The sequence below is a fragment of the Procambarus clarkii genome, chromosome 47, assembly GCF_040958095.1.
Source record: "Procambarus clarkii isolate CNS0578487 chromosome 47, FALCON_Pclarkii_2.0, whole genome shotgun sequence".
Lineage (NCBI taxonomy): Eukaryota > Metazoa > Arthropoda > Malacostraca > Decapoda > Cambaridae > Procambarus > Procambarus clarkii.
The window spans coordinates 18,398,281-18,418,351 of NC_091196.1; positions in this window are offsets into that span (position 1 = coordinate 18,398,281).

A 20,071-nucleotide genomic window follows, 5' to 3' on the forward strand; every position below is an offset into this window, starting at 1 on the left:
GCGATTTTTGCAGCTGGCGAGCAAAAATAGCGCGATTTTTGCCGCTACCAGCCAAAAACCGCGCGATTTTCGCCGCTAGCGGCCAAAAACCATGCGATTTTCGCAGCTGGCGGGCAAAAATCGCGATTTTCGCAGGCTACCGGCCAAAAATAGCGCGATTTTCGCCGCTAGCGACCAAAAACCGTGCGATTTTCGCGGCTAGCGGCCAAAAATCGCGCGATTAAAGCCGCTATTGGCTAAAAATCGCGCGATTTCAGCCGTTAGCGGCCAAAAAACGTTCAAATTTCGCCGCTAGCGGCCAAAAATCGTGCGAATTTCGCCGCTAGCGGCCAAAAATCGCGCGATTTTCGCCGCTTGCTTCCAGTAACTAAGCGATTTTTGCAGCTGGCGAGCAAAAATAGCGCGATTTTCGCCGCTACCAGCCAAAAACCGCGCGATTTTCGCCGCTAGCGGCCAAAAACCATGCGATTTTCGCAGCTGGCGGGCAAAAATAGCGCGATTTTCGCCGCTACCGGCCAAAAACCGCCCCATTTTCGCCGCTAGCGGCCAAAAATATGCGATTTTCGCAGCTGGCGGGCAAAAATCGCGATTTTCGCCGCTACCGGTTAAAAATAGCGCGATTTTCGCCGCTACTGGCCAAAAATAACGCGATTTTCGCCGCTAGCGGCCAAAAACCGTGCGATTTTCGCCTCTAGCGGCCAAAAATCGGGCGGTTTATGCGGCTAACGGCCAAAAACCGCGCATTTTTCGACGCTAGCGGCCAGAAACCATGCGATTTTTGCAGCTGGCGGACAAAAATCGCGCGAATTTCGCCGCTACCTGCCAAAAATCGACCGATTTTCGCCGCTAGCGGCGAAAAAAGGGGCTATTTTCGCCGCAAGCGGAAAAAAATAGGGTGATTTTCGCGGCTACCGGCCCAAAATCGTGCAAATTTCGACGCTAGCGGCCAAAAATCGTGTGAATTTCGCCGCTAGCGGCCAAAAATCGCGCGATTTTCGCCGCTAGCGGCCAGAAACTATGCAATTTTTGCAGCTGGCGGGCAAAAATAGCGCGATTTTCGCCGCTACCGGCAAAAAACCGCGCGATTTTCGCCGCTAGCGGCCAAAAACATGCGATTTTCGCAGCTGGCGGGCAAAAATCGCGATTTTCACCGCTACCGGCCAAAAATAGCGCGATTTTCGCCTCTAGCGGCCAAAAACCATGCGATTTTCGCAGCTGGCGTGCAAAAATCGCGATTTTCGCCGCTACCGGCCAAAAATAGCGCAATTTTTGCCGCTTGCGGCCAAAAACCGTGCGGCTTTCGCCGCTAGCGGCCAAAAATCGGGCGATTTTAGCCGCTAACAGCTGAAAACCGCGCTATTTTCGACGCTAGCGGCCAGAAACCATGCGATTCTTGCAGCTGGCGGGCAAAAATCGCGCGAATTTCGCCGCTACCTGCCAAAAATCGGGATTTTCGCCGCTACCGGCGAAAAGTAGCGCGATTTTTGCCTCTAGCGGCCAAAAACCATGCGATTTTCGCAGCTGGCGTGCAAAAATCGCGATTTTCTCCGCTACCGGCCAAAAATAGCACGACTTTTGCCGCTTGCGGCCAAAAACCGTGCGGTTTTCGCCGCTAGCGGCCAAAAATCGGGCGATTTTAGCCGCTAACAGCCGAAAACCGCGCTATTTTCGACGCTAGCGGCCAGAAACCATGCGATTTTTGCAGCTAGCGGGCAAAAATCGCGCGAATTTCGCCGCTACCTGCCAAAAATCGACCGATTTTCGCCGCTAGCGGCCAAAAAACAGGCTATTTTCGCCGCTAGCGGCCAAAAATGGGGCGATTTTCGCCGCTAGCGGCCAAAAATCGCGCAAATTTCGCCACTAGCGGCCAAAAATCGTGCGATTTTCGCCGCTACCGGCCAAAAACCGCGCGATTTTCGCCGCTAGCGGCCAAAAACCATGCGATTTTCGCAGCTGGCGGGCAAAAATTGCGATTTTCGCCGCTACCGGCCAAAAATCAGGCTATTTTCGCCGTTAGCGGACAAAAATCGGTCGATTTTCGCCGCTACTGGCCAAAAACCGCGCGATTTTTGCCGCGAGCGGCCAAAAATCGTGCGATTTTCGCCGCTACCGGCCAAAAACCGCACGATTTTCGCCGCTAGCGGCCAAAAACATGCGATTTTCGCAGCTGGCGGGCAAAAATCGCGATTTTCGCCGCTACCGGCCAAAAATAGCGCGATTTTCGCCTCTAGCGGCCAAAAACCGTGCGATTTTCGCAGCTGGCGTGCAAAAATCGCGATTTTCGCCGCTACCGGCCAAAAATAGCGCGATTTTTGCCGCTTGCGGCCAAAAACCGTGCGGCTTTCGCCGCTAGCGGCCAAAAATCGGGCGATTTTAGCAGCTAACATCCGAAAACCGCGCTATTTTCGACGCTAGCGGCCAGAAACCATGCGATTTTTGCAGCTAGCGGGCAAAAATCGCGCGAATTTCGCCGCTACCTGCCAAAAATCGGGATTTTCGCCGCTACCGGCGAAAAGTAGCGCGATTTTTGCCTCTAGCGGCCAAAAACCATGCGATTTTCGCAGCTGGCGTGCAAAAATCGCGATTTTCTACGCTACCGGCCAAAAATAGCACGACTTTTGCCGCTTGCGGCCAAAAACCGTGCGGTTTTCGCCGCTAGCGGCCAAAAACGGGCGATTTTAGCCGCTAACAGCCGAAAACCGCGCTATTTTCGACGCTAGCGGCCAGAAACCATGCGATTTTTGCAGCTAGCGGGCAAAAATCGCGCGAATTTCGCCGCTACCTGCCAAAAATCGCGATTTTCGCCGCTACCGGCGAAAAGTAGCGCGATTTTTGCCGCTACCAGCCAAAAACCGCGCGATTTTCGCCGCTAGCGGCCAAAAACCATGCGATTTTCGCAGCTGGCGGGCAAAAATCGCAATTTTCGCAGGCTACCGGCCAAAAATAGCGCGATTTTCGCCGGTAGCGACCAAAAACCGTGCGATTTTCGCGGCTAGCGGCCAAAAATCGCGCGATTTAAGCCGCTATTGGCTAAAAATCGCGCGATTTCAGCCGTTAGCGGCCAAAAAACGTTCAAATTTCGCCGCTAGCGGCCAAAAATCGTGCGAATTTCGCCACTAGCGGCCAAAAATCGCGCGATTTTCGCCGCTTGCTTCCAGTAACTAAGCGATTTTTGCAGCTGGCGAGCAAAAATAGCGCGATTTTCGCCGCTACCAGCCAAAAACCGCGCGATTTTCGCCGCTAGCGGCCAAAAACCATGCGATTTTCGCAGCTGGCGGGCAAAAATAGCGCGATTTTCGCCGCTACCGGCCAAAAACCGCCCCATTTTCGCCGCTAGCGGCCAAAAATATGCGATTTTCGCAGCTGGCGGGCAAAAATCGCGATTTTCGCCGCTACCGGTTAAAAATAGCGCGATTTTCGCCGCTACTGGCCAAAAATAACGCGATTTTCGCCGCTAGCGGCCAAAAACCGTGCGATTTTCGCCTCTAGCGGCCAATAATCGGGCGGTTTTTGCGGCTAACGGCCAAAAACCGCGCATTTTTCGACGCTAGCGGCCAGAAACCATGCGATTTTTGCAGCTGGCGGACAAAAATCGCGCGAATTTCGCCGCTACCTGCCAAAAATCGACCGATTTTCGCCGCTAGCGGCGAAAAAAGGGGCTATTTTCGCCGCTAGCGGAAAAAAATAGGGTGATTTTCGCGGCTACCGGCCCAAAATCGTGCAAATTTCGACGCTAGCGGCCAAAAATCGTGTGAATTTCGCCGCTAGCGGCCAAAAATCGCGCGATTTTCGCCGCTAGCGGCCAGAAACTATGCAATTTTTGCAGCTGGCGGGCAAAAATAGCGCGATTTTCGCCGCTACCGGCAAAAAACCGCGCGATTTTCGCCGCTAGCGGCCAAAAACATGCGATTTTCGCAGCTGGCGGGCAAAAATCGCGATTTTCGCCGCTACCGGCCAAAAATAGCGCGATTTTCGCCGCTTGCGGCCAAAAACCGTGCGGCTTTCGCCGCTAGCGGCCAAAAATCGGGCGATTTTAGCAGCTAACATCCGGAAACCGCGCTATTTTCGACGCTAGCGGCCAGAAACCATGCGATTTTTGCAGCTAGCGGGCAAAAATCGCGCGAATTTCGCCGCTACCTGCCAAAAATCGACCGATTTTCGCCGCTAGCGGCCAAAAAACAGGCTATTTTCGCCGCTAGCGGCCAAAAATGGGGCGAATTTCGCCACTAGCGGCCAAAAATCGTGCGATTTTCGCCGCTACCGGCCAAAAACCGCGCGATTTTCGCCGCTAGCGGCCAAAAACCATGCGATTTTCGCAGCTGGCGGGCAAAAATTGCGATTTTCGCCGCTACCGGCCAAAAATCAGGCTATTTTCGCCACTAGCGGCCAAAAATCGTGCGATTTTCCCCGCTACTGGCCAAAAACCGCGCGATTTTTGCCGCGAGCGGCCAAAAATCGTGCGATTTTCGCCGCTACCGGCCAAAAACCGTGCGATTTTCGCCGCTAGCGGCCAAAAACCATGCGATTTTCGCAGCTGGCGGGCAAAAATCGCGGTTTTCGCCGCTGCCGGCCAAAAACCTCGCGATTTTCGCCGCTACCGGCAAAAAATCGCGCGATTTTCGCCTCTACCGGCCAAAAACCGCGCAATTTTTGCCGCTAACGGCCAAAAATTGCGTAATTTTTGCAGGTAAATGCCAAAAATCGCGCGATTTTCGCCGCTACCGGCCAAAAATCGGGCTATTTTCGCCTATAGCGGCCAAAAATCGGGCTATTTTCGCCGCTAGCGGCCAAAAATCGGTCGATTTTCGCCGCTACTGGCCAAAAACCGCGCGATTTTTGCCGCTAGCGGCAAAAAATCGACCGATTTTCGCCGCTAGCGGCCAAAAAAGTGGCTATTTTCGCCGCTAGCGGCCAAAAATCGGGCAATTTTCGCCACTAGCGGCCAAAAATCGTGCGATTTTCCCCGCTACCGGCCAAAAACCGCGCGATTTTCGCCGCTAGCGGCCAAAAATCGGTCGATTTTTGCCGCTACCGGCCAAAAACCGCGCGATTTTTGCCGCTAGCGGCAAAAAATCGACCGATTTTCGCTGCTAGCGGCCAAAAAAGTGGCTATTTTCGCCGCTAGCGGCCAAAAATCGGGCAATTTTCGCCACTAGCTGCCAAAAATCGTGCGATTTTTGCCGCTACCGGCCAAAAACCGCGCGATTTTCGCCGTTAGCGGCCAAAAACCATGCGATTTTCGCAGCTGGCGGGCAAAAATCGCGATTTTCGCCGCTACCGGCCAAAAATCAGGCTATTTTCGCCGCTAGCGGCCAAAAATCAAGCAATTTTTTCCACTAGCGGCCAAAAATCGTACGATTTTCGCCGCTACCGGCCAAAAACCGCGCGATTTTCGCCGCTAGCGGCCAAAAACCATGCTATTTTCGCAGCTGGCGGGCAAAAATAGCGATTTTCGCCGCTACCGGCCAAAAACCGCGCGATTTTCGTCGCTACCGGCCAAAAAATGCGGGATTTTCGCCTCTACCGGCCAAAAACCGCGCGATTTTTGCCGCTAGCGGCCAAAAATCGCGCAATTTTCGCAGGTAAATGCCAAAAGTCGCGCGATTTTCGCCGTTACCGGCCAAAAAACGCGGGATTTTCGCCGCTACCGGCCAAAAATCGGGCGATTTTTGCCACTAGCGGCCAAAAATCGCACGATTTTCGCCGCTACCGGCCAAAAACCACGCGATTTTCGCCGCTAGCGGCCAAAAATCGGGCAAAATTTCGCAGCTAGCAACCAAAAATCGTGCGAATGTCGCCGCTAGCGGCCAAAAATCGTGCGAATTTCGCCGCTACCGGCAAAAAATCGCGCGATTTTCGCCGCTACCGGCCAAAAACCGCACGATTTTCGCCGCTAGTGGTCAAAAACCATGTGATTTTCGCAGCTGGTGGGCAAAAATCGCGATTTTCACCGCTACCGGCCAAAAACCGCGCGATTTTCGCCGCTAGCGGCCAAAAACCGCGCTATTTTCGCCGCTACCGGCAAAAAATCGCGCGATTTTCGCCGCTACCGGCAAAAAATCGGGCTATTTTCGCCTATAGCGGCAAAAAATCGGGCTAATTTCGCCGCTAGCGGCCAAAAACATGCGATTTTCGCAGCTGGCGGGCAAAAATCGCGATTTTCGCCGCTACCGGCCAAAAATAGCGCGATTTTCGCCTCTAGCGGCCAAAAACATGCGATTTTCGCAGCTGGCGGGCAAAAATCGCGATTTTCGCCGCTACCGGCCAAAAATAGCGCGATTTTCGCCTCTAGCGGCCAAAAACCATGCGATTTTCGCAGCTGGCGTGCAAAAATCGCGATTTTCGCCGCTACCGGCCAAAAATAGCGCGATTTTTGCCGCTTGCGGCCAAAAACCGTGCGGTTTTCGCTGCTAGCGGCCAAAAATCGGGCGATTTTAGCCGCTAACAGCCGAAAACCGCGCTATTTTCGACGCTAGCGGCCAGAAACCATGCGATTCTTGCAGCTGGCGGGCAAAAATCGCGCGAATTTCGCCGCTACCTGCCAAAAATCGGGATTTTCGCCGCTACCGGCGAAAAGTAGCGCGATTTTTGCCTCTAGCGGCCAAAAACCATGCGATTTTCGCAGCTGGCGTGCAAAAATCGCGATTTTCTCCGCTACCGGCCAAAAATAGCACGACTTTTGCCGCTTGCGGCCAAAAACCGTGCGGTTTTCGCCGCTAGCGGCCAAAAATCGGGCGATTTTAGCCGCTAACAGCCGAAAACCGCGCTATTTTCGACGCTAGCGGCCAGAAACCATGCGATTTTTGCAGCTAGCGGGCAAAAATCGCGCGAATTTCGCCGCTACCTGCCAAAAATCGACCGATTTTCGCCGCTACCGGTCAAAAATCGGGCGGTTTTTGCGGCTAACGGCCAAAAACCGCGCTATTTTCGACGCTAGCGGCCAGAAACCATGCAATTTTTGCAGCTCGCGGGCAAAAATCGCGCGAATTTCGCCGCTACCTGCCAAAAATCGCGTGATTTTCGCCGCTAGCGGCCAGTAACTATGCGATTTTTGCAGCTGGCGAGCAAAAATAGCGCGATTTTTGCCGCTACCAGCCAAAAACCGCGCGATTTTCGCCGCTAGCGGCCAAAAACCATGCGATTTTCGCAGCTGGCGGGCAAAAATCGCGATTTTGGCAGGCTACCGGCCAAAAATAGCGCGATTTTCGCCGCTAGCGACCAAAAACCGTGCGATTTTCGCGGCTAGCGGCCAAAAATCGCGCGATTTAAGCCGCTATTGGCTAAAAATCGCGCGATTTCAGCCGTTAGCGGCCAAAAAACGTTCAAATTTCGCCGCTAGCGGCCAAAAATCGTCCGAATTTCGCCGCTAGCGGCCAAAAATCGCGCGATTTTCGCCGCTTGCTTCAAGTAACTAAGCGATTTTTGCAGCTGGCGAGCAAAAATAGCGCGATTTTCGCCGCTACCAGCCAAAAACCGCGCGATTTTCGCCGCTAGCGGCCAAAAACCATGCGATTTTCGCAGCTGGCGGGCAAAAATAGCGCGATTTTCGCCGCTACCGGCCAAAAACCGCCCCATTTTCGCCGCTAGCGGCCAAAAATATGCGATTTTCGCAGCTGGCGGGCAAAAATCGCGATTTTCGCCGCTACCGGTTAAAAATAGCGCGATTTTCGCCGCTACTGGCCAAAAATAACGCGATTTTCGCCGCTAGCGGCCAAAAACCGTGCGATTTTCGCCTCTAGCGGCCAAAAATCGGGCGGTTTTTGCGGCTAACGGCCAAAAACCGCGCATTTTTCGACGCTAGCGGCCAGAAACCATGCGATTTTTGCAGCTGGCGGACAAAAATCGCGCGAATTTCGCCGCAACCTGCCAAAAATCGACCGATTTTCGCCGCTAGCGGCGAAAAAAGGGGCTATTTTCGCCGCTAGCGGAAAAAAATAGGGTGATTTTCGCGGCTACCGGCCCAAAATCGTGCAAATTTCGACGCTAGCGGCCAAAAATCGTGTGAATTTCGCCGCTAGCGGCCAAAAATCGCGCGATTTTCGCCGCTAGCGGCCAGAAACTATGCAATTTTTGCAGCTGGCGGGCAAAAATAGTGCGATTTTCGCAGCTACCGGCAAAAAACCGCGCGATTTTCGCCGCTAGCGGCCAAAAACATGCGATTTTCGCAGCTGGCGGGCAAAAATCGCGATTTTCGCCGCTACCGGCCAAAAATAGCGCGATTTTCGCCTCTAGCGGCCAAAAACCATGCGATTTTCGCAGCTGGCGTGCAAAAATCGCGATTTTCGCCGCTACCGGCCAAAAATAGCGCGATTTTTGCCGCTTGCGGCCAAAAACCGTGCGGTTTTCGCCGCTAGCGGCCAAAAATCGGGCGATTTTAGCCGCTAACAGCCGAAAACCGCGCTATTTTCGACGCTAGCGGCCAGAAACCATGCGATTCTTGCAGCTGGCGGGCAAAAATCGCGCGAATTTCGCCGCTACCTGCCAAAAATCGGGATTTTCGCCGCTACCGGCGAAAAGTAGCGCGATTTTTGCCTCTAGCGGCCAAAAACCATGCGATTTTCGCAGCTGGCGTGCAAAAATCGCGATTTTCTCCGCTACCGGCCAAAAATAGCACGACTTTTGCCGCTTGCGGCCAAAAACCGTGCGGTTTTCGCCGCTAGCGGCCAAAAATCGGGCGATTTTAGCCGCTAACAGCCGAAAACCGCGCTATTTTCGACGCTAGCGGCCAGAAACCATGCGATTTTTGCAGCTAGCGGGCAAAAATCGCGCGAATTTCGCCGCTACCTGCCAAAAATCGACCGATTTTCGCCGCTACCGGTCAAAAATCGGGCGGTTTTTGCGGCTAACGGCCAAAAACCGCGCTATTTTCGACGCTAGCGGCCAGAAACCATGCAATTTTTGCAGCTCGCGGGCAAAAATCGCGCGAATTTCGCCGCTACCTGCCAAAAATCGCGTGATTTTCGCCGCTAGCGGCCAGTAACTATGCGATTTTTGCAGCTGGCGAGCAAAAATAGCGCGATTTTTGCCGCTACCAGCCAAAAACCGCGCGATTTTCGCCGCTAGCGGCCAAAAACCATGCGATTTTTGCAGCTGGCGGGCAAAAATCGCGATTTTGGCAGGCTACCGGCCAAAAATAGCGCGATTTTCGCCGCTAGCGACCAAAAACCGTGCGATTTTCGCGGCTAGCGGCCAAAAATCGCGCGATTTAAGCCGCTATTGGCTAAAAATCGCGCGATTTCAGCCGTTAGCGGCCAAAAAACGTTCAAATTTCGCCGCTAGCGGCCAAAAATCGTGCGAATTTCGCCGCTAGCGGCCAATAATCGCGCGATTTTCGCCTCTACCGGCCAAAAACCGCGCAATTTTTGCCGCTAACGGCCAAAAATTGCGTAATTTTTGCAGGTAAATGCCAAAAATCGCGCGATTTTCGCCGCTACCGGCCAAAAATCGGGCTATTTTCGCCTATAGCGGCCAAAAATCGGGCTATTTTCGCCGCTAGCGGCCAAAAATCGGTCGATTTTCGCCGCTACTGGCCAAAAACCGCGCGATTTTTGCCGCTAGCGGCAAAAAATCGACCGATTTTCGCCGCTAGCGGCCAAAAAAGTGGCTATTTTCGCCGCTAGCGGCCAAAAATCGGGCAATTTTCGCCACTAGCGGCCAAAAATCGTGCGATTTTCCCCGCTACCGGCCAAAAACCGCGCGATTTTCGCCGCTAGCGGCCAAAAATCGGTCGATTTTTGCCGCTACCGGCCAAAAACCGCGCGATTTTTGCCGCTAGCGGCAAAAAATCGACCGATTTTCGCTGCTAGCGGCCAAAAAAGTGGCTATTTTCGCCGCTAGCGGCCAAAAATCGGGCAATTTTCGCCACTAGCTGCCAAAAATCGTGCGATTTTTGCCGCTACCGGCCAAAAACCGCGCGATTTTCGCCGTTAGCGGCCAAAAACCATGCGATTTTCGCAGCTGGCGGGCAAAAATCGCGATTTTCGCCGCTACCGGCCAAAAATCAGGCTATTTTCGCCGCTAGCGGCCAAAAATCAAGCAATTTTTTCCACTAGCGGCCAAAAATCGTACGATTTTCGCCGCTACCGGCCAAAAACCGCGCGATTTTCGCCGCTAGCGGCCAAAAACCATGCTATTTTCGCAGCTGGCGGGCAAAAATAGCGATTTTCGCCGCTACCGGCCAAAAACCGCGCGATTTTCGTCGCTACCGGCCAAAAAATGCGGGATTTTCGCCTCTACCGGCCAAAAACCGCGCGATTTTTGCCGCTAGCGGCCAAAAATCGCGCAATTTTCGCAGGTAAATGCCAAAAGTCGCGCGATTTTCGCCGCTACCGGCCAAAAATCGGGCGATTTTTGCCACTAGCGGCCAAAAATCGCACGATTTTCGCCGCTACCGGCCAAAAACCACGCGATTTTCGCCGCTAGCGGCCAAAAATCGGGCAAAATTTCGCAGCTAGCAACCAAAAATCGTGCGAATGTCGCCGCTAGCGGCCAAAAATCGTGCGAATTTCGCCGCTACCGGCAAAAAATCGCGCGATTTTCGCCGCTACCGGCCAAAAACCGCACGATTTTCGCCGCTAGTGGTCAAAAACCATGTGATTTTCGCAGCTGGTGGGCAAAAATCGCGATTTTCACCGCTACCGGCCAAAAACCGCGCGATTTTCGCCGCTAGCGGCCAAAAACCGCGCTATTTTCGCCGCTACCGGCAAAAAATCGCGCGATTTTCGCCGCTACCGGCAAAAAATCGGGCTATTTTCGCCTATAGCGGCAAAAAAATCGGGCTAATTTCGCCGCTAGCGGCCAAAAACATGCGATTTTCGCAGCTGGCGGGCAAAAATCGCGATTTTCGCCGCTACCGGCCAAAAATAGCGCGATTTTCGCCTCTAGCGGCCAAAAACATGCGATTTTCGCAGCTGGCGGGCAAAAATCGCGATTTTCGCCGCTACCGGCCAAAAATAGCGCGATTTTCGCCTCTAGCGGCCAAAAACCATGCGATTTTCGCAGCTGGCGTGCAAAAATCGCGATTTTCGCCGCTACCGGCCAAAAATAGCGCGATTTTTGCCGCTTGCGGCCAAAAACCGTGCGGTTTTCGCTGCTAGCGGCCAAAAATCGGGCGATTTTAGCCGCTAACAGCCGAAAACCGCGCTATTTTCGACGCTAGCGGCCAGAAACCATGCGATTCTTGCAGCTGGCGGGCAAAAATCGCGCGAATTTCGCCGCTACCTGCCAAAAATCGGGATTTTCGCCGCTACCGGCGAAAAGTAGCGCGATTTTTGCCTCTAGCGGCCAAAAACCATGCGATTTTCGCAGCTGGCGTGCAAAAATCGCGATTTTCTCCGCTACCGGCCAAAAATAGCACGACTTTTGCCGCTTGCGGCCAAAAACCGTGCGGTTTTCGCCGCTAGCGGCCAAAAATCGGGCGATTTTAGCCGCTAACAGCCGAAAACCGCGCTATTTTCGACGCTAGCGGCCAGAAACCATGCGATTTTTGCAGCTAGCGGGCAAAAATCGCGCGAATTTCGCCGCTACCTGCCAAAAATCGACCGATTTTCGCCGCTACCGGTCAAAAATCGGGCGGTTTTTGCGGCTAACGGCCAAAAACCGCGCTATTTTCGACGCTAGCGGCCAGAAACCATGCAATTTTTGCAGCTCGCGGGCAAAAATCGCGCGAATTTCGCCGCTACCTGCCAAAAATCGCGTGATTTTCGCCGCTAGCGGCCAGTAACTATGCGATTTTTGCAGCTGGCGAGCAAAAATAGCGCGATTTTTGCCGCTACCAGCCAAAAACCGCGCGATTTTCGCCGCTAGCGGCCAAAAACCATGCGATTTTCGCAGCTGGCGGGCAAAAATCGCGATTTTGGCAGGCTACCGGCCAAAAATAGCGCGATTTTCGCCGCTAGCGACCAAAAACCGTGCGATTTTCGCGGCTAGCGGCCAAAAATCGCGCGATTTAAGCCGCTATTGGCTAAAAATCGCGCGATTTCAGCCGTTAGCGGCCAAAAAAACGTTCAAATTTCGCCGCTAGCGGCCAAAAATCGTCCGAATTTCGCCGCTAGCGGCCAAAAATCGCGCGATTTTCGCCGCTTGCTTCAAGTAACTAAGCGATTTTTGCAGCTGGCGAGCAAAAATAGCGCGATTTTCGCCGCTACCAGCCAAAAACCGCGCGATTTTCGCCGCTAGCGGCCAAAAACCATGCGATTTTCGCAGCTGGCGGGCAAAAATAGCGCGATTTTCGCCGCTACCGGCCAAAAACCGCCCCATTTTCGCCGCTAGCGGCCAAAAATATGCGATTTTCGCAGCTGGCGGGCAAAAATCGCGATTTTCGCCGCTACCGGTTAAAAATAGCGCGATTTTCGCCGCTACTGGCCAAAAATAACGCGATTTTCGCCGCTAGCGGCCAAAAACCGTGCGATTTTCGCCTCTAGCGGCCAAAAATCGGGCGGTTTTTGCGGCTAACGGCCAAAAACCGCGCATTTTTCGACGCTAGCGGCCAGAAACCATGCGATTTTTGCAGCTGGCGGACAAAAATCGCGCGAATTTCGCCGCAACCTGCCAAAAATCGACCGATTTTCGCCGCTAGCGGCGAAAAAAGGGGCTATTTTCGCCGCTAGCGGAAAAAAATAGGGTGATTTTCGCGGCTACCGGCCCAAAATCGTGCAAATTTCGACGCTAGCGGCCAAAAATCGTGTGAATTTCGCCGCTAGCGGCCAAAAATCGCGCGATTTTCGCCGCTAGCGGCCAGAAACTATGCAATTTTTGCAGCTGGCGGGCAAAAATAGTGCGATTTTCGCAGCTACCGGCAAAAAACCGCGCGATTTTCGCCGCTAGCGGCCAAAAACATGCGATTTTCGCAGCTGGCGGGCAAAAATCGCGATTTTCGCCGCTACCGGCCAAAAATAGCGCGATTTTCGCCTCTAGCGGCCAAAAACCATGCGATTTTCGCAGCTGGCGTGCAAAAATCGCGATTTTCGCCGCTACCGGCCAAAAATAGCGCGATTTTTGCCGCTTGCGGCCAAAAACCGTGCGGTTTTCGCCGCTAGCGGCCAAAAATCGGGCGATTTTAGCCGCTAACAGCCGAAAACCGCGCTATTTTCGACGCTAGCGGCCAGAAACCATGCGATTCTTGCAGCTGGCGGGCAAAAATCGCGCGAATTTCGCCGCTACCTGCCAAAAATCGGGATTTTCGCCGCTACCGGCGAAAAGTAGCGCGATTTTTGCCTCTAGCGGCCAAAAACCATGCGATTTTCGCAGCTGGCGTGCAAAAATCGCGATTTTCTCCGCTACCGGCCAAAAATAGCACGACTTTTGCCGCTTGCGGCCAAAAACCGTGCGGTTTTCGCCGCTAGCGGCCAAAAATCGGGCGATTTTAGCCGCTAACAGCCGAAAACCGCGCTATTTTCGACGCTAGCGGCCAGAAACCATGCGATTTTTGCAGCTAGCGGGCAAAAATCGCGCGAATTTCGCCGCTACCTGCCAAAAATCGACCGATTTTCGCCGCTACCGGTCAAAAATCGGGCGGTTTTTGCGGCTAACGGCCAAAAACCGCGCTATTTTCGACGCTAGCGGCCAGAAACCATGCAATTTTTGCAGCTCGCGGGCAAAAATCGCGCGAATTTCGCCGCTACCTGCCAAAAATCGCGTGATTTTCGCCGCTAGCGGCCAGTAACTATGCGATTTTTGCAGCTGGCGAGCAAAAATAGCGCGATTTTTGCCGCTACCAGCCAAAAACCGCGCGATTTTCGCCGCTAGCGGCCAAAAACCATGCGATTTTTGCAGCTGGCGGGCAAAAATCGCGATTTTGGCAGGCTACCGGCCAAAAATAGCGCGATTTTCGCCGCTAGCGACCAAAAACCGTGCGATTTTCGCGGCTAGCGGCCAAAAATCGCGCGATTTAAGCCGCTATTGGCTAAAAATCGCGCGATTTCAGCCGTTAGCGGCCAAAAAACGTTCAAATTTCGCCGCTAGCGGCCAAAAATCGTGCGAATTTCGCCGCTAGCGGCCAATAATCGCGCGATTTTCGCCGCTTGCTTCAAGTAACTAAGCGATTTTTGCAGCTGGCGAGCAAAAATAGCGCGATTTTCGCCGCTACCAGCCAAAAACCGCGCGATTTTCGCCGCTAGCGGCCAACAACCATGCGATTTTCGCAGCTGGCGGGCAAAAATAGCGCGATTTTCGCCGCTACCGGCCAAAAACCGCCCCATTTTCGCCGCTAGCGGCCAAAAATATGCGATTTTCGCAGCTGGCGGGCAAAAATCGCGATTTTCGCCGCTACCGGTTAAAAATAGCGCGATTTTCGCCGCTACTGGCCAAAAATAACGCGATTTTCGCCGCTAGCGGCCAAAAACCGTGCGATTTTCGCCTCTAGCGGCCAAAAATCGGGCGGTTTTTGCGGCTAACGGCCAAAAACCGCGCATTTTTCGACGCTAGCGGCCAGAAACCATGCGATTTTTGCAGCTGGCGGACAAAAATCGCGCGAATTTCGCCGCTACCTGCCAAAAATCGACCGATTTTCGCCGCTAGCGGCGAAAAAAGGGGCTATTTTCGCCGCTAGCGGAAAAAAATAGGGTGATTTTCGCGGCTACCGGCCCAAAATCGTGCAAATTTCGACGCTAGCGGCCAAAAATCGTGTGAATTTCGCCGCTAGCGGCCAAAAATCGCGCGATTTTCGCCGCTAGCGGCCAGAAACTATGCAATTTTTGCAGCTGGCGGGCAAAAATAGTGCGATTTTCGCCGCTACCGGCAAAAAACCGCGCGATTTTCGCCGCTAGCGGCCAAAAACATGCGATTTTCGCAGCTGGCGGGCAAAAATCGCGATTTTCGCCGCTACCGGCCAAAAATAGCGCGATTTTCGCCTCTAGCGGCCAAAAACCATGCGATTTTCGCAGCTGGCGTGCAAAAATCGCGATTTTCGCCGCTACCGGCCAAAAATAGCGCGATTTTTGCCGCTTGCGGCCAAAAACCGTGCGGTTTTCGCCGCTAGCGGCCAAAAATCGGGCGATTTTAGCCGCTAACAGCCGAAAACCGCGCTATTTTCGACGCTAGCGGCCAGAAACCATGCGATTCTTGCAGCTGGCGGGCAAAAATCGCGCGAATTTCGCCGCTACCTGCCAAAAATCGGGATTTTCGCCGCTACCGGCGAAAAGTAGCGCGATTTTTGCCTCTAGCGGCCAAAAACCATGCGATTTTCGCAGCTGGCGTGCAAAAATCGCGATTTTCTCCGCTACCGGCCAAAAATAGCACGACTTTTGCCGCTTGCGGCCAAAAACCGTGCGGTTTTCGCCGCTAGCGGCCAAAAATCGGGCGATTTTAGCCGCTAACAGCCGAAAACCGCGCTATTTTCGACGCTAGCGGCCAGAAACCATGCGATTTTTGCAGCTAGCGGGCAAAAATCGCGCGAATTTCGCCGCTACCTGCCAAAAATCGACCGATTTTCGCCGCTACCGGTCAAAAATCGGGCGGTTTTTGCGGCTAACGGCCAAAAACCGCGCTATTTTCGACGCTAGCGGCCAGAAACCATGCAATTTTTGCAGCTCGCGGGCAAAAATCGCGCGAATTTCGCCGCTACCTGCCAAAAATCGCGTGATTTTCGCCGCTAGCGGCCAGTAACTATGCGATTTTTGCAGCTGGCGAGCAAAAATAGCGCGATTTTGGCCGCTACCAGCCAAAAACCGCGCGATTTTCGCCGCTAGCGGCCAAAAACCATGCGATTTTCGCAGCTGGCGGGCAAAAATCGCGATTTTGGCAGGCTACCGGCCAAAAAATAGCGCGATTTTCGCCGCTAGCGACCAAAAACCGTGCGGTTTCGCGCCTAGCGGCCAAAAATCGCGCGATTTAAGCCGCTATTGGCTAAAAATCGCGCGATTTCAGCCGTTAGCGGCCAAAAAACGTTCAAATTTCGCCGCTAGCGGCCAAAAATCGTGCGAATTTCGCCGCTAGCGGCCAAAAATCGCGCGATTTTCGCCGCTTGCTTCAAGTAACTAAGCGATTTTTGCAGCTGGCGAGCAAAAATAGCGCGATTTTCGCCGCTACCAGCCAAAAACCGCGCGATTTTCGCCGCTAGCGGCCAAAAACCATGCGATTTTCGCAGCTGGCGGGCAAAAATAGCGCGATTTTCGCCGCTACCGGCCAAAAACCGCCCCATTTTCGCCGCTAGCGGCCAAAAATATGCGATTTTCGCAGCTGGCGGGCAAAAATCGCGATTTTCGCCGCTACCGGTTAAAAATAGCGCGATTTTCGCCGCTACTGGCCAAAAATAACGCGATTTTCGCCGCTAGCGGCCAAAAACCGTGCGATTTTCGCCTCTAGCGGCCAAAAATCGGGCGGTTTTTGCGGCTAACGGCCAAAAACCGCGCATTTTTCGACGCTAGCGGCCAGAAACCATGCGATTTTTGCAGCTGGCGGACAAAAATCGCGCGAATTTCGCCGCTACCTGCCAAAAATCGACCGATTTTCGCCGCTAGCGGCGAAAAAAGGGGCTATTTTCGCCGCTAGCGGAAAAAAATAGGGTGATTTTCGCGGCTACCGGCCCAAAATCGTGCAAATTTCGACGCTAGCGGCCAAAAATCGTGTGAATTTCGCCGCTAGCGGCCAAAAATCGCGCGATTTTCGCCGCTAGCGGACAGAAACTATGCAATTTTTGCAGCTGGCGGGCAAAAATAGTGCGATTTTCGCCGCTACCGGCAAAAAAACGCGCGATTTTCGCCGCTAGCGGCCAAAAACATGCGATTTTCGCAGCTGGCGGGCAAAAATCGCGATTTTCGCCGCTACCGGCCAAAAATAGCGCGATTTTCGCCTCTAGCGGCCAAAAACCATGCGATTTTCGCAGCTGGCGTGCAAAAATCGCGATTTTCGCCGCTACCGGCCAAAAATAGCGCGATTTTTGCCGCTTGCGGCCAAAAACCGTGCGGTTTTCGCTGCTAGCGGCCAAAAATCGGGCGATTTTAGCCGCTAACAGCCGAAAACCGCGCTATTTTCGACGCTAGCGGCCAGAAACCATGCGATTCTTGCAGCTGGCGGGCAAAAATCGCGCGAATTTCGCCGCTACCTGCCAAAAATCGGGATTTTCGCCGCTACCGGCGAAAAGTAGCGCGATTTTTGCCTCTAGCGGCCAAAAACCATGCGATTTTCGCAGCTGGCGTGCAAAAATCGCGATTTTCTCCGCTACCGGCCAAAAATAGCACGACTTTTGCCGCTTGCGGCCAAAAACCGTGCGGTTTTCGCCGCTAGCGGCCAAAAATCGGGCGATTTTAGCCGCTAACAGCCGAAAACCGCGCTATTTTCGACGCTAGCGGCCAGAAACCATGCGATTTTTGCAGCTAGCGGGCAAAAATCGCGCGAATTTCGCCGCTACCTGCCAAAAATCGACCGATTTTCGCCGCTACCGGTCAAAAATCGGGCGGTTTTTGCGGCTAACGGCCAAAAACCGCGCTATTTTCGACGCTAGCGGCCAGAAACCATGCAATTTTTGCAGCTCGCGGGCAAAAATCGCGCGAATTTCGCCGCTACCTGCCAAAAATCGCGTGATTTTCGCCGCTAGCGGCCAGTAACTATGCGATTTTTGCAGCTGGCGAGCAAAAATAGCGCGATTTTTGCCGCTACCAGCCAAAAACCGCGCGATTTTCGCCGCTAGCGGCCAAAAACCATGCGATTTTCGCAGCTGGCGGGCAAAAATCGCGATTTTGGCAGGCTACCGGCCAAAAATAGCGCGATTTTCGCCGCTAGCGACCAAAAACCGTGCGATTTTCGCGGCTAGCGGCCAAAAATCGCGCGATTTAAGCCGCTATTGGCTAAAAATCGCGCGATTTCAGCCGTTAGCGGCCAAAAAAACGTTCAAATTTCGCCGCTAGCGGCCAAAAATCGTGCGAATTTCGCCGCTAGCGGCCAAAAATCGCGCGATTTTCGCCGCTTGCTTCAAGTAACTAAGCGATTTTTGCAGCTGGCGAGCAAAAATAGCGCGATTTTCGCCGCTACCAGCCAAAAACCGCGCGATTTTCGCCGCTAGCGGCCAAAAACCATGCGATTTTCGCAGCTGGCGGGCAAAAATAGCGCGATTTTCGCCGCTACCGGCCAAAAACCGCCCCATTTTCGCCGCTAGCGGCCAAAAATATGCGATTTTCGCAGCTGGCGGGCAAAAATCGCGATTTTCGCCGCTACCGGTTAAAAATAGCGCGATTTTCGCCGCTACTGGCCAAAAATAACGCGATTTTCGCCGCTAGCGGCCAAAAACCGTGCGATTTTCGCCTCTAGCGGCCAAAAATCGGGCGGTTTTTGCGGCTAACGGCCAAAAACCGCGCATTTTTCGACGCTAGCGGCCAGAAACCATGCGATTTTTGCAGCTGGCGGACAAAAATCGCGCGAATTTCGCCGCTACCTGCCAAAAATCGACCGATTTTCGCCGCTAGCGGCGAAAAAAGGGGCTATTTTCGCCGCTAGCGGAAAAAAATAGGGTGATTTTCGCGGCTACCGGCCCAAAATCGTGCAAATTTCGACGCTAGCGGCCAAAAATCGTGTGAATTTCGCCGCTAGCGGCCAAAAATCGCGCGATTTTCGCCGCTAGCGGCCAGAAACTATGCAATTTTTGCAGCTGGCGGGCAAAAATAGTGCGATTTTCGCCGCTACCGGCAAAAAACCGCGCGATTTTCGCCGCTAGCGGCCAAAAACATGCGATTTTCGCAGCTGGCGGGCAAAAATCGCGATTTTCGCCGCTACCGGCCAAAAATAGCGCGATTTTCGCCTCTAGCGGCCAAAAACCATGCGATTTTCGCAGCTGGCGTGCAAAAATCGCGATTTTCGCCGCTACCGGCCAAAAATAGCGCGATTTTTGCCGCTTGCGGCCAAAAACCATGCGGTTTTCGCCGCTAGCGGCCAAAAATCGGGCGATTTTAGCCGCTAACAGCCGAAAACCGCGCTATTTTCGACGCTAGCGGCCAGAAACCATGCGATTCTTGCAGCTGGCGGGCAAAAATCGCGCGAATTTCGCCGCTACCTGCCAAAAATCGGGATTTTCGCCGCTACCGGCGAAAAGTAGCGCGATTTTTGCCTCTAGCGGCCAAAAACCATGCGATTTTCGCAGCTGGCGTGCAAAAATCGCGATTTTCTCCGCTACCGGCCAAAAATAGCACGACTTTTGCCGCTTGCGGCCAAAAACCGTGCGGTTTTCGCCGCTAGCGGCCAAAAATCGGGCGATTTTAGCCGCTAACAGCCGAAAACCGCGCTATTTTCGACGCTAGCGGCCAGAAACCATGCGATTTTTGCAGCTAGCGGGCAAAAATCGCGCGAATTTCGCCGCTACCTGCCAAAAATCGACCGATTTTCGCCGCTACCGGTCAAAAATCGGGCGGTTTTTGCGGCTAACGGCCAAAAACCGCGCTATTTTCGACGCTAGCGGCCAGAAACCATGCAATTTTTGCAGCTCGCGGGCAAAAATCGCGCGAATTTCGCCGCTACCTGCCAAAAATCGCGTGATTTTCGCCGCTAGCGGCCAGTAACTATGCGATTTTTGCAGCTGGCGAGCAAAAATAGCGCGATTTTGGCCGCTACCAGCCAAAAACCGCGCGATTTTCGCCGCTAGCGGCCAAAAACCATGCGATTTTCGCAGCTGGCGGGCAAAAATCGCGATTTTGGCAGGCTACCGGCCAAAAATAGCGCGATTTTCGCCGCTAGCGACCAAAAACCGTGCGGTTTCGCGCCTAGCGGCCAAAAATCGCGCGATTTAAGCCGCTATTGGCTAAAAATCGCGCGATTTCAGCCGTTAGCGGCCAAAAAACGTTCAAATTTCGCCGCTAGCGGCCAAAAATCGTGCGAATTTCGCCGCTAGCGGCCAAAAATCGCGCGATTTTCGCCGCTTGCTTCAAGTAACTAAGCGATTTTTGCAGCTGGCGAGCAAAAATAGCGCGATTTTCGCCGCTACCAGCCAAAAACCGCGCGATTTTCGCCGCTAGCGGCCAAAAACCATGCGATTTTCGCAGCTGGCGGGCAAAAAATAGCGCGATTTTCGCCGCTACCGGCCAAAAACCGCCCCATTTTCGCCGCTAGCGGCCAAAAATATGCGATTTTCGCAGCTGGCGGGCAAAAA